We start from the raw sequence: 15159 nt of genomic DNA on the forward strand, positions 1-15159 counted from the left end.
CCATGTAATAATATTTGTGCTTAATATTAAATACATGTGGCTTAATGTGTGCACATGAGATAATAATTATAATGGTATCTGTGTTTTAAACAGTTTTTCAGGTTCTTTATGCCAAGCAGTATCAAGTATTCCTTGTATTAGAAGGTAGGCTGTCATTAATTGTCAAGCACAGATGTGCATTATTTCATAGCCACAGAGACCATCATCAGTGAGGAGCTGAGCGCAAGGAGGCAGCTGAGCAGTGCTTCATTCATTCCCGTGGAGGAAACAGTGAGCGGCAAGACAAGAATGTTTGCTGACTGTGCAAAACCTTTTAAGTTAGCGGGGGGTGAGGGTCATCCGTAAAGAATTGTGGGTGATTAGGCAGTAAAAAAGTAGATTAATTACAGAGTAGATAAATGCAAGGTGATGTCCTAACTAGTCGTAACTTTACTTAAAAGGTAGGAATACCTGAATTAGTGCTGCCACTCAGCAGTGAGACTTAAGTGTGTAGGCCCTGCATGAATGCCATCTTTATGTTTGGAAAAGCAAGGCACATTTCAAGGAAAGGGACAGAGAACAAAACCAGGAACACATTTATGGCACTCCAGAAATCTGTGGTGAATTTGCATCATGAGTACTGTTCCCTATTGTGTTTCCTACTTCTTAGAAAGAAAATGCTGTAACTAGAAAAGAATAACAAGGATGCTGGGCTGTCTGACTTTGTGTCCTTTGAAAGGGACAATTGGGGTTTCGAGCTCTCACCAAAGAGGGAGGATGCATGAGGCCTGTCACATCCTATGTAACTTGTGGATGCCAGCTGACTTTCTGAGTGCAAACCATCAGGTTTGCAGTAGCAGGAGCCCAAGTCTAAACAGGCAGGAGGAGATGGTTCTTCGTTCAGTGCCTTTCTGAATGGCATGCTGAGTACAGGCTGTTTCTCTAGGGTGCAGGGAAGATAGACCAAGTATTTGGAAGAGGACTGTGTTGAGAGTTAATGAATGAACACCCCCTCACACTCAGGAAATTCCCTGAGCTGAAAGCAGTTGGTAGCTGTGGGAGTGTTGCAGAGAAGATATCATATATTTGCCTTGCTTTTCCTTTTCCTTTGACGTTTGCCTGTGGCCTGTGGTGGAAACAGGATGTTGGACTGAATGGGTTCTTCATCCGAGGCAGTACACCTCTTCCTCTGTATTCATGGAGGATCACACTGAGCTACATGATAGCAATAAGCCTGTGCAATGGGGTCTTTCCAACCAAATTCATTCTTCATCTGGGACCAGGAGTTACTTATGGAGCAGCTGCTGGCCGTCTATTTCTCTTTTGCGTCATGATAAACTTCCTTCTCTGTGTTCTCAAAATCTTAGTAGCAATATGCATACAGCTGCATTGCAGTTGCATGCCTACAACCAAACCATCCTTTTGTCCTTCCTCAGTACCAAATAATCGTTCCATGAGAAACAGACCTAAGTCTTACTTTTTTGATGAGTTTGTCTTTTGAAGGGGCAGCTGTGGACAAAAATCTCTTTATTCCTCTCCCCTCCCACCTATCCCTCTCACTCTGTTTGATGGCTCATGTGGTAGCATCAATTTTAGCCACATTCGAATTCAGTATCCAGAAGCTGACTGGCCAATATACACAGGGTGTTGGGCTGCTGCCTCTGAGCATGACTAAGGCATTGGATTTTGTCCAATTTCAAATGCGTTTTGAATGGGAGAGAGCAGTTCAATTGCATCCTTAGGAATGTAGGGCAAAAAATACCATGCCCTTTGTGATTTTGTTTCCATCCTGTTTTAGCTTGGTGCACCTATTTCTTATGTTACCTTTAATAAATAAATAGAGAAATATTGTTGGCTGCTTGGTGAAAAAGAAGCATGTGACCTGTGAAAAGCAAAGTGAACTTGTTAAAACCAGATAGTGTACCTGCTTGGATTTGTATGTTTTCTTTCTGAATTCACCTATGCCATAGCTCATAGATCAGGGATACACGGGGAATCATCCTGTTGGACAGAATGGGACATGCAGAGTAAATAAGGTTTGTCATCTCTCTGAGATTTTCTCCTTTGCTCACTACCTGTAGGAGAGGTTTTTCATAGTGATGTGGCCTGTCTTCACGCTCCATTTATCGTACTCCAATTGATGTATGCAATCTTGGTTGAACAGATAGGTAATGCAGTAAACATATAACGTGTTGAATGCCTAAGCAACACATCTGAAACAAACAGGTAGGCAAGAATCAAAGTGCAATGTTTAGAGACAAAAATTGACATTGTTCTCTGACAGGAGATCTTAATGCAAGTTTGTTATCATTTTCTCATTACAGGAGATGACAGAATTTGAAATTACAATGTAAATATCTTTTATTTGCTAGCATTGTACAAGACTTTTCTGTTTTATTCCTGAATAGGACTTTAATATGTTGGCTTTTAATATCAATAGAAAACATTCGTTTCATATTTGTGAACAGGAAAGTATTGATGGCCACATGATGAAAAAAATGCTGTTTACTGTTTCAGAGATTGCTACAAAGCTGACTGGACACTTTTGCTATTGATTGGCAATCCAGAAAGAGAAATCCTCTTCCAGTATTTTACCAGAAAAAGCTGTCGTTCTCTTTGATGCACATAAAGAGTGGGAAACTGTAGCAAAACCAGCAAACAAGTTCTGTAACTGGGGTATGGCAACCTTTAGTGATTTGATATCTTCAATACAAAGGTCAAAAAATACTGAAGAAAAACGTGTATTTTTTTCTGAAACTAAGACACTAGGATATTTTTCTTGCCCCACCAGTGGCTGGCAGAGGAGATTTTATAGAAATGGGTTTGAGGACCTGTCTGAGCTGTCCTAAAGTTGAGCTATTCAGGTTTTGGGGCCTTTTCCCAAGTGTGCGAGGAGTAGCCATATATGATGTAAAAGGGATCTCTGTATTGACAGATTTCTTCTCCCTCCTAGTGTTTCTATATGGATAGTTATTTAATCCATGCAAGAATCTTTCCTGTAGCAACTTAGAAACATCAAGAAATTTTGGTGAATGCTTTAGCACTTTTTTGTTCTATTAAGAGCATCTCAGGCATTTCTGAGACAGAAAATAGGTACATCATCTACTATAATAGTCTCAAAGACATGAGCTTTAGTTGTATTGATGGTGAAAGGCTGAGTGTTCTGGAGAGAAGTTCAAAAATCAGGCCTTGCTGTATTTAAGTATTTAAGGACATGGGGAATGTAAGTATTTAAAATTCTTCAAATTTCCACTTTATATTGTGCAGTATATTATACTTTTTTTTTTCCTGAGCCATAATATAAAGAGATTTTTTTACTATTGCTCCAAGTCAGCCTGACTTGTTCCTGTGTGCAGAGGACCTGGAATGGAAGACCATAAAACAGCTGACTAATTCTGCTGTAGCAAAAAAATCATGTCCCAGTTACCAGGATTTAAGGAAGATGTGTCTCTTCTGGTCCTTGCACATCTCTGCAAAACATGTGGTGTCATTGTCCACAGGTTTGATCAGATCTCTCTCTCCAGTTTGTTTTCCCAATGTTAGCTGCAAACACATGATAAGTTAATCTCACGGTGCTGTCCATATGTGCCTCCAGGCCCCAGTCCTGCTTTTCGGGACAGACACCACCAGGAGCTGTGAGCATTTCAGCTCATTGAAGCATGAGAGGAGAAGGATAATGTGGAATTGATCTTAGTGACTGTGCATTCTAGGTTCACACCAACCTGTCTGTGAGAGAAATGTAGAGCCAACACATGGCTTAAGCCCTCTAGGAGTGCAGGCCCAGTGGGAGGTGCTTCTGAGGGACTGTGCCATCCTCAGAATTTGAATCTTTAACATAATCTGAATGTATCTTCTCAACATGATCAGAAAATAGTTTCTGATCAGGGTCTTGCTACCTAGATTACTTCAGTAGGCTGATTTTGTTGTTTTAGTTTTGATTGCATTTTTCCCCCCTCAGTGTGAAAACTTGGCTTTGCCTTGCCAGAAAGAAGAGCAGTGACCATAGCAATTTAACATGTGATGTTAACTGATTTCTCTCTTGGTACAGGGAAGAATGGATTCCAAAGGTTTTAGTACCTCTGATTCAATTGAAACTGTTTATGAGTGAAAGAATATATAAAGAATTCATTATGCCACTCACTCCTTTCTTACCGGTTTGGCATATACTACATTCCTGTGTTACTTCCACTTCATCCACATCCATGTTTCTGGCTAAGCTGTGCAAATCAAACTTTTTTAAAATTTGTTCTGTTTGTAGCATAGGTACACTGAGTTTTGCCATTTACCGTAACCCTCTTTTGTTAAGTGATTTTGGAATGTAGTTAATGATCTAGTGAGATGACACTTCTATTGCCAGAGACTGCACTTTTTTGATTTTTGCTCAGTGAGAGTTTTCTTTACAGCAGCGGTCACAGTTTTCAGTTTTCAGCATCCTCTTTGAATTTGGAGGCAATGAAATTCTTCAGTGCTGAGTGGAAGCATCCTCACCTGTCTAGGAAAGCATCCTGTCTAGCACCTGACTATTCCCTGACTGAAGACCTGACACACTCAGCTGCCAGCCACTGCAACTGAGGTACCACCAGAACAGTCCCATGCCAGGAGGGATATGGTACTTGTTCATGAGTCTGCGGGTGCTCTAGGTGTCTCTGTGGTATGCCAGCCTGGTTAAACTCAACCAGCTTGGATTTTCATCTGTCAAGGTTTGGATCTTCCTCAAGTCCCATTTTTTAACTTCTTGTTTTACTGGTTTTGGGGGTGCATTTTTTCTTCTGAATGTTGCATATTTTCCTAGTTTATGTTTGAAATATTTTTATTTCAACTTTTTTTTTTGTTCCTTCACTTTTCTGAGAAAGCAAGAAAAGCAGAGTTGATGAAGTCTCAGCAACATTTCAAAGATTCATTAACTTTTACCTTGGTGTCTACCAAGATCTGAAAGTGCCTGGACAAATCACCCCAAACATCCATGGTCTTGGACTGTTTGTCTGTGCTAGCCACCCCGTCTCTTCTCTGAGCAATGCAACTTCTCATGGTACTTTCAAAAGTATTGGGACAGGGAATCCCAATGCCTTTATTTTCTGAGTGCATGCCTCCTGGTGTCCATAGAATTGGTCTTCTTGGAAGAAAATGGAACATTTTAGTGCTATGTAGCACAACCTCTGTTTCTTCTCTAGTACACTAATAATTTGAATACTTTCTTTGTTTCATCATTCCATTAATTGACTTCATACTGTGAAACTTGCTTCCTTGCTCTTTCTTACTTTCCCCAAAGTGATTGCTCAGAACTGCACATTGCAGTAATCTCCTATTACAACATAAAATTGTCTTAACTGAAGCAGAATCCTGGTTGCAGATTTCCTCATATGGTACATCAGTTCTCTTGACTCATACGTTTATGTGGCAAATCCCAGAGGACTCACTCAGTAAATAGTATGCTGTCATGGTGGCAGGTAGCAAGAACTTTAGTTACTAACTTAATCATGCAACATCATGATTAAATGAAGACCAGTCCAATACTAATATTATACAGCAAATTCCTGAGGTGTAGTCCGTGTCTAGGGAGTGTGCTTGGAAGTTAAATGCAGATGAAGCATGCTTGCTGGCTACTTAGGATTCAAGGTACTCTTCCTAATCTGCTTCTGTAGAGACTATTTCCATCTGTCCCTTACCTTTGACAGTTTCTTATGCCATAGCTCTCATATAGTCTAACCAAAGCTAACTTGACTGGAGCTGCCATAATATGCTCAAATATTCCTGCCTAGTTCTTTTGTTCTGACTGTGTTTTATGTTTAATGACCATCAGACATTAATTTCTGTATTAGAATAAATTCCATAGTTAGGCATCTTGAGACAAGTTATGATTAAATGGAAAGTCTACACGTTCCATGATTGCTTCAGAGAACTGCAACAGTTCTGTAAAGATCAGTTAATCATGACTCACTTTTACAGTAGCCACATTGCTTCCTTCTCAAGAGATTGTCTTCATGCAGCTGTACATTAATTCCATCCTCTGTTATACTTTTTGCTAAGTTTTCTGGAATGGAGACCAAACTTACTGCTCTATCATTTTTTGGATCCTTTCTGAGGGTTTCCTTGCCAATTCTGAAAATCGCAAATAAAGGAATTTCTGTGCTCTAAGCTGCATGAAATGTTAAAATATTTTTATTAAAAAACATACAACTTTTGGTGAATAAGCAAGATAAAACCTTGCAGTTGTGTCTGTTGGGTAGATATAGAACAAATCATGTACAGCACATTCATGTGCATATTTTAATAAACTTTCTGAGTACTGTATTGGCATGAGAGAGCAGATGCATTAACAGCTTACCATAAAGGTTTAATTAACATCCATAATAATGACCACAAGAGGGTGCTCTTAATTACTGTTCCGTGAATGCTGTTGGACTTCAATTCTCAGAGCCAATGGGACGACTAATTTTAACACTTAAAAAAAATCAAGTGAATTAGTCATAAGTGGAATCTACCTAAGTTACTTGAAACCAGCCATAATGCTTGGTCATATAATCCCCACCCAAATACACTTTCCTCTAAACTGAAGCTAAATCAGACGGGATCTTAAGCCTCCCTTTCATGTGTGTTTTTGCATTAACATAGCTGTAAGAATAGCGAGAATTTTTGTTTACTTTAGTTACAGCTCTCACACCTACAAAGTACATAGCAAAACGTTTTGTGTTTGATACAAAAGTCAGTTTCCAAATGAAAACACATTTTCGAGATGTCCAGTTGTTTTCCAAAAAAGAGAAATAATTTTTGTGTTTGGTACTGCAAGTACTTCAGCCAGGTTTGTGCACTGAACGACCTACTGAAAAAGGGCTTGATTTGGATTTACATCTTGTTAGTAATTTAATCATTAAAGGTGGACAATTAACTTGCTGCTCCGTCTTGAAAGACACCTCGTTTTCCGCTCACAGAATATATCATTTTTTGTGAGTTTATGCATCTGTTTCTGTGTGTGAGAAATGAGAGCGTATTCATCTCAGCTTTAAAATGCCACTTAAATTCCTGACAGAGAGTGGATGCGATCTTAGAGTGCCACTTGGATGAAGTGGCGCTTCCCACTTGACGGCCAGTTAGTGGAGTACTCGTGTTAGACATCATTCAATACACAGGTAAGCACTGCGCTTCAAATGCGGCCATCAGACTGCTGTATTTACGCACACATCACTAATCTTTTGTGGCAGTTTGTGCTGAAACCGTAACAACTTCCAAGCAGACCACCCACCTTGCAGTGCAGGAATGCATTTTGCACAATTGACAGACCTTTGGGTTGTTTCCTTTCTTTTTTTTTTTTTTTTCTTTCTTTTTTTTTTTTTTCTTTTTAAAACCTGTTCCTCTGAATCTGCCGTTCAAAGAACAATAGATTCAAATAATGGCAGCAACGTTGTGTTTTCTGTGTGTTCATGCTGCTGACAAAAGATCAAGACTAAAATAAGAGATTTTTGCCTCTGTAGAAGTTGAAACTGATGAGGCTTACTCCCGTTGTAAGTCACACTGTGCAGTTTCGAATGAGACAGCCAGCTTCTGGCTGGCTCTTTCCTCTATTTCTATAAAACTGAAAGGAGGCAGCCCTGAGAGAACAGCAACTGAGGAGAAAGCTGCTGCACTGCTGAATTCACCCAAATCATAGCTATGTCGCTCTGGAGTCAGAAGTCCATGGCTTCTCTGTGCTTTAGAACTGCCACCCAGCATGGCAATGCAGTGCAGGCTCTGTCCCATCCTTACCAGAGGCCTCCAGCAGCATCGGGGTACCTGGGCTGGGGCCTGTGCTGTGCCTATGGCTGTAGCTGGGCTAGGGATAGCCAGCACAGAGTCACACTGCCACATTAGAGATGGCTCTGCTGGCCTGATGCTACTCCAAAATGTCCATTCATTCATCCAGATCAGTACTTTATGTCTATTTTGGCTCTTGTTTGTTGAAGCATGTTTCTCAGACCTTCCTACTGACATTTAAAAAGGTTGGCAAACAGATGAGCAAAATGCATCCGTTTTGTGAGTGCCACAGGGGCAAACAGTGTAATCTTTCTGTAAAAAACTTCTTAAGGTGTATCCTTCTGTAACTTTGGCAGCACAGAAGTCATGGGCACATACTTCGGTGTTCTCCAGCTGCCAGTGATATCTCTTCAGTGACCTCTGTGTTGGGAGTGTCTGACACCACCAGTGAAGACAGCTGCTGGCAAGACGGTACAAGACCATATAAAAGAGGGGGCAGAGTTCTAGTAAAAATCTCTGGATACCTTACAGAAGCAAGGAACCAATTAGTTAAACAGAGCCTCAACTGGGTGTCCTCCTGCTGGTTTACAGGACCCTAAAGCACTTGAAATCCTTACATTAAAATCATAGAATCACAGAATGGGTCAGGTTGCAAGGGAGCAACCTTGACTGGTCAAACATCCCTGCTCAGGCAGGGTCATCCCAGAACACATGGCGCAGGATTGCATCCACACAGTTCTTGAGTATCTCTAGTGAGGGAGACACCACAACCTCCTATCATCTTCTATAGAAAATGGCTTCATGGTGGAGTGTCATGCATATATTTTCTCTCTTCATACAGCAGCTCAGCTGATTAGCAGTGTATAGTCCAGCTTATGAGAAGACATAGACAACCACCCATGATGAGTTTAATATAAGTTTAAAGTGTAGCCTTTCTTAAATTTTGGAGACCTCATTATATGGAGAGTATCTGTAGAACCAGGATCCCTGATCAGGACTCCCTTTCCCATGCAGAAATTTTGTGCAGGCCAAAAACCAGAATTTGGGCTGTTTTTTCAAACACCATTATTTGTGAGTGTCTGGTAGACTGTTGGAAGAATAATGCTGTGTAATGCAGCAATAATCTCTGAAGGCACAGTCAATATGCATGCATCCTGAAAGGCAGCCACAATGTGTGCAAACCTATTTTTTCTTGTACAGTGAATCTAAAGTGACCTAGAAGCTGCAAAACTTTGGTTCATGATTCCTGTGGGTCAGCTGCTTTTGCTCAGACTGTGTGTTCTTGGCACATGTGTAAAATCCTCCTGTATGTGCTCAGTAAACCCAGGGTGTGTATGTGATGCTCACTGTGGAACTGCTGCACAACATGAATCTGTTGAGACGTCATCTGGTAGAAATACGGCAGCCATATAAAAAAGTGTTAGTGATTATTATGTTATTACTCCCAACTGAGAGTCTGACTGAGGATGAAAAAATCCTGTGTCAGATTTTTGCTTGAGGCATTTTGTCTCCAGCCACAACCATGTTAAGAATCTTTCACAAGATAACAACATTTGACCACCATTGTGAGGCTGCAGTCTACACATTGCTAGATCAGTTTGAATTACTTCTGGGCCCTCCAGCTGCACAGGAAGAGCATATGATTTGAGTTTCTTCATTGCAAAAGGATACAGCAAATATACCTTAGTGTGCCTGCTTGAGTAGTTCAATCTGGCCCCTCTCAGTACATTAATTGCTAAAGAATTGTGAATTTGTTTAGTAAATACCTGAGATGTGCCAGAAATTGGGGAAATAAGAAAGCAGAAAAAGAGGGGCATGCTTTGAATTGCTTTCATGCTTACAGTTTTCAGCTCGTAAAGAAGCACATGGATGGCATCTCCACATTCCTCAAAGCCCTGTCAGAGGTCTGTTCTACTTCCTAAGGTTTACTGGTAGTGACAGAAGATACTGTTCAGGACTTGTCAGTGTTGCAATAATTTACACTTCCTTTCCCTTCCACCAAGAAGAGCAAATTACAGACAGAAGGGGGAGAAAGAGAGATGGAAAAGTAATATTATTGTTATTACTGAGAAGGTAGAGCAGATTTTATGAAGGGATTCAGCTAAGCTGCAGATCTGAATCTCATGTGCATACCATAGCTCTTTTGTTAGCTCTCTAAGTGTCTCTCTAAAGTGATTCATTTGCTCACTTCTTGTAGCCATGCAAAAATCCAGACTTCTCATCAAAGCTGGTATTTTAAACTGTCCATGGGATTGCTACATAGAGTCCATGGGAGACTGCTACAAATTATTTGAATTTGTGTCTTAGGAAGGGCTGAATCACAGGAGTTGCCTGTTTTTCTCCCTTAGGGGTAAACTGAGCCACTTTCCACTGTCCACCTGATTCCATGTAGGACAACAGGCAAATTGTCTGTTGTCTGGGCCACAGTTCCATAGGGCAGTGGAAATGGTGCTGTGCAGTCTGGTATACCTGTACCTGGCATAATGTGTCACTGAGCTTGGGGAGAACTGGTAGAGACGGTTTTGTTTAATTAGACACAAGAGAGATGCCTTCTGTTTTCTTCAAAACTTTAAAGTATTCCCCAGAGGCCTCCACATGAAGGCTGCTACATGCAGTATTCCAAGGATGATTTTTGATGGCTTCCTGCCCTTTCCATGGACAAGGCAACAACTGTGACATTTGTGGGAATCCCCTGCTACACACAATTCTTCAATGAGACAGTCAGAAAAGTGCCTAAAGGTGCTTCAGCATATGTGCCAGGTACAGCTGCTCCCTTGTGCAGATCCTTTCCTGTACTGCAGGGCAGGCAGCAGCACAGAGGTGCTGTGTGAGTCACGGAGGGGATGGCTGAGCACTGAACCACCCATGAAGTCTGTGAGGTGCTGTCATGATCACACATGGAGGATGTTGTACCCCTGTCAATAGCACTTATGTTTTTGATTAAGCATGGATGATCGATTCTATCTTGCAAGGCTGGTCATGCTGGATGGAATATGGTTCCCAAAATCTGACAGAGATTTGTGTCAGGAGACATCTTCTGGAAGTGTTCAATACAAGCGTAAGTGCCCAGCAGGGCTCACTACAGGGCTTACACTAGGTCAGGAGGCTCAGGCCCTCATCTGCTTGAGTGCTTGGTACTTTCAAGCACAGAGATTCCCACCACCTTTCTGCAGCTTGTCCCAGGGCTGCACTGCTCTCAAGGGAAGTTTTCTCCTCGTATCCAAACCCTTTTGCAACTTGTGCCCCTTCTGTAGGGCTTTCTACGCTGTGACTGGTCACCTCGGAAAAGAGTCTGCATTTACCCTCCCTGAAATGCCCTACAGGCAGTGGGAGGCTGTAATCAGCCCCTCCTCAGATGTCTCCTTTCCATGTTAAGCAGAATATGTTTTGCAGAATGGACTGAGTTGAGAACATCTCTTCAACACAGTCAAGAGTAAGGTAGCCTCCAGTCAGGAGCTGTCAGCAGGTAATGTGAAGGCAGGGCACATATTCCTTAGAAGGCACAAGGCAATGTGCTGATTGGAAGTTACCATTGCCAGTTTTCAGTGACGAAGTAATTAATAATGCACAGGGATAAAGTGGGCCAAGAAGGATAAAGAGGAAACAAATGAAACTAGCAAACTAGCTAGATACACAGTTCAGCTGAGTCCAATTCTCAGTGAATGGTTCACTGTGGCTGGCTGCCCCAGGAGAGGGTCTCATGTTCTTCCTTAGTGTTTTCTGGATTCTCCTTACCATAGCAATATTTGCTTTGGTGGATTTTGTCTTTTCCTGTTATTTTGTCCATCTCTTTCCGTGAATTTATCTTACAGTTATTAAATCCAGGCAAGACCACTGTGTCTACAATAACTAGCAATAATGGGTCACACAGCTGGATTGTGTGTGGTAAGAAGAAATTAATCCTCTGGCTGAATGTGAAGCTGCCGTCTGCTGGTTTCATTTGTTGCCTCTTTATTCTTGTACTGAGAGACACGCGAGTACTTATTGCCTGTTGACCTTCTCCTTGCCTCTCAGTGCTGAGGGGATCTGCTTTCATGCTAGTCATCTCTTTTCTAGACCTGCATGTCTTTATATAGTTGGCTATTACTTACTTCTCATTATCCTCCCAATATATTTCTGTCCTTTTCCAGTTCTTCTATCTCCTTTCTGAGCCAGGGAGATAAAGGTTAAATATTACTTAGTTGGCATTGTGAGAGGCATGTGAAAGAGAAGATTTAAAAGTGTGTTTGGATACGTTTAGCCATGAGGAGAGAACTGGATGTTTGCTGATTGTTTATGTAATGTTTTCTCTGGTTGTCTGAGGGCTTCTCAATGATGTAGACAAAAATGCTGACCTGGCAAAGACTTAACCAGCACCACTGTCAGCTTATCTTTTGTCCAGGCCTCAGTCCTTTAGGCATCTTCAGTGAAGGTCCCAGTGATGTTGTGACCATTTACATGTTGCCTGATTTTCTGCCTGCCGAGATGCACTTGTAAACAGAGACAGTCCCTCCTCCTGCCCCAAGGAGAAGAATTGTATTATGAGAGCACTTTTGAAGAAAAACTGCACCTTTTATTTAATTTCCCTCTTTTCTTTCCTGCTTACAACAGTGAAGAGTTGCTGCTGCTGCAGGTGGCTTCTGAAAACTCAGTCATTTGCCACAGGAAGGGAGATGATTCAGGGCATTTCAGTGGTATCCTCTAAGGCAGGGGCACCTATGAGAGCTGCTCTACAGTGGGACTAGGAAGACTGGAAAGTAGAAGAGGCCCTTTAGAGGTGTTGTGACCCATGAAGTGAAGGCTGCTGCAGAAACATCTGGCAGGAGAAGAGAGTTCTTGCAGCAGCTTGCAATGGACCCTGGAGGCCCCACAGCAGGTAACAAACACTGGAGTCATTCCCCCTGCAAGCAGTTTCATGTGAGGGTCACAGCAGAATCCTCAAGCCCTGAAAGCAATTCAGGTCAAGGTAATACCACAGTTATTAAAGCAGCTGAATCTGTCAGTTTTACTATTAGAAAATGGCTTCTCAGACATCCTTGAAAGAAATGGAGCTACTGAGTTGCCTTCTGCAAAGGAAATCGCTGAGTGGGGACACAGTGTTTGGCGAACAGAGTGTTAAAATTCAGCTCAGGCTGAAAAGCATTCAGCTTTTAGATGGGTGAAGGCTGGCAGGATTTTCTATCTGCTTTCAGCATTTCTTAAATATTTGTAAATACAAAGTTTTGGACTTGGCCTAGGAGTCAGCCCCCATTTTTGCTGGCACAGCCCAGAATTCAGAAGCTTATTATGTGAGGCTTGTGGCACTCAAGGCAAGAGCTGCTCTTTGTGCCGACATGTCTGTCCTAAAGTAAGCCATGGGCACTCAGGGTGGCAGGAGGAGAAAAGATGAAGCAGTAGTCTGTTATTTTCTACTAGGAATGTTATGCTAGTGAGATGTCCTGTGCTTTTTACAGAATTATACTCTCTTGCTGTTAGAATAATTTCTCATTCAAAGTCATAAAATACTGCTGGCAAGGAAAAACTCTGCTTTAAGAATAGCCCGGAAATCAGCAAACAGCAAATTTTTATGTAAACTATTTTCTCAAACCATTTTCTCTGGTGTCTTTGCCCAGGAGCTACCCCCACAATTCAAGGTACAGCCATTATAGTGACACTTTAGGTACACATACAACAATAGGGCAGCTCTGCAGTGAAATGAGATATGCATCACCTTTGATAAGTGAAGACTTGCAGGTATGCAGCTTTGGCCTTAAATCCCAAATACCTGTCCTTTCCCATCCCCCAGTTTTGCTTCAGGACCAAAAACTTCACCTAAATACAAGCTCTGTGCTTTCCTTTAACTCTCCCCCAGTCCTGCAGGGGATTCTCTACTTATGAGAGCTTCTTGCAGTGGCTGCATATCAAAGCAAATGTTTTAACAAACACAAAGGACAGACAAAGGTTTTGTGCCCCCTTGTTATTCCTTGCAGCAAATGCATGACTACTGGGGGGATCAAGTTTTTTTCTTGATCAAGGAGTCATTGGAGATTAACCTTCTCTCAAAATCCTGGCAGGACAAAGCTCCTTCTCCTGGCAGCAATTGAAACACATACCATGAGATGAAACACTGGGGTAGGTGGCACCCAGACTCTCAGGGCTGGAGGAAAGCTGACTGGTGTAGGGAGACACTATTCATGCAACCTCTGCAACTGTCCGACTATCTATCTGAGCATTGTGGTAGTAGCTGTGCCACCTCTTTTCAGTCTTTGGAGATTGCTGGGGTGGAATCAGCCCCACTTGGCAGGGTATGGGTGTTTTACAGTGTGGCAGGACCTGGGTTCTGGCCTGACTATACCACCACCATTACTTCAGTGTGGTGTCCCTCTCTGTGCTTGCCACTGCTTTGGCTCAGACACTCCCAAACAATACCCAGGCCTGGGACCACCTTTGGAAAACTCCTGGAACAATCCTCACCTATATCTCTTCAAAGTCAGACCCATTTCAATCACACAGAAGGTCCCAATCACACAGATGTCCCACCAGACTACCTAAATTCCTAGCCCTTGGGCACTGCCCTTCCTTCCAGTAACTGAACCCTTCTCCTAAGTAGAAACGCTGTCAAAAAATGTGTTGTGAGTGTCTATACATATTCAGGTGTGAGGTTGTTAGGAGGGGTACCCCAAAGCCAGCATCACACAGCAGCTAGGACATGCTCCTGCCAGGCTGTGGGGAACAGACATACACCAGTGTGTTGGTGACACTGGAACACCATGGCGTGCTGGGGTGCATCTTCCAGGACTATCCTGGAGCTGGCTGAGGGTCCCTAACCTTGCTACCCCCCAGTCTGCTTTCCATCACAGGGGCTTTAGCCACCAAAGGGAAAGAAGTCTGGAGGCTTCATGCCCTTGCCCAGGTAAGGACAGCTGTGGTGCCTCCTGTAGATGTAAGACTTGCCATGCAAACCATCCAGCTCCCAGACAGCTTCAGCTCTTCTGCTGGGTAGCCCAGCTCTTGGGAATATGCAGGAAATCTAAGAATAAGTTTTTGATTGTGAAAACAGGCCAGTCTGCTGGCAGCCCCAAAACCCCTTTAGGTTTAAGGAATGGCACTGTGCAGGACTGGTCCATGGTGGGCTGCTTGGGAAGGCACAGATCCTCTTTAGCTGTGTCCGGCAAAGAGAATGGAGCTGGAAACTAAATAGAAAGGGAATTTGGGTCAGCAAGGAAGAAAAAGGGCAAAGGAGGGTGTTTATTTCTTTGATATTCTGCTCTTTCCTCCTTCTGAGAAAAATGTTCATGAGAGTCCTTCTGCCACACTGATGCACCCAGGTCTTCATCACAGCATCTGTGAAGGAGGAGCAGACAGTTCCCAACCTGTTTGATTGCTGCTGTGGGCACAGTTTGTACTTGCTTCATTTTTGCCTCTCTCATTGTTTCATGGTTCATTTGGCTGGACTCTTCATACGAAATAACATGTTAGACAGGCTCTGTACTG

Source organism: Molothrus ater, chromosome Z, assembly GCF_012460135.2.
Source record: "Molothrus ater isolate BHLD 08-10-18 breed brown headed cowbird chromosome Z, BPBGC_Mater_1.1, whole genome shotgun sequence".
In the NCBI taxonomy this organism is placed as follows: Eukaryota; Metazoa; Chordata; class Aves; order Passeriformes; family Icteridae; genus Molothrus; species Molothrus ater.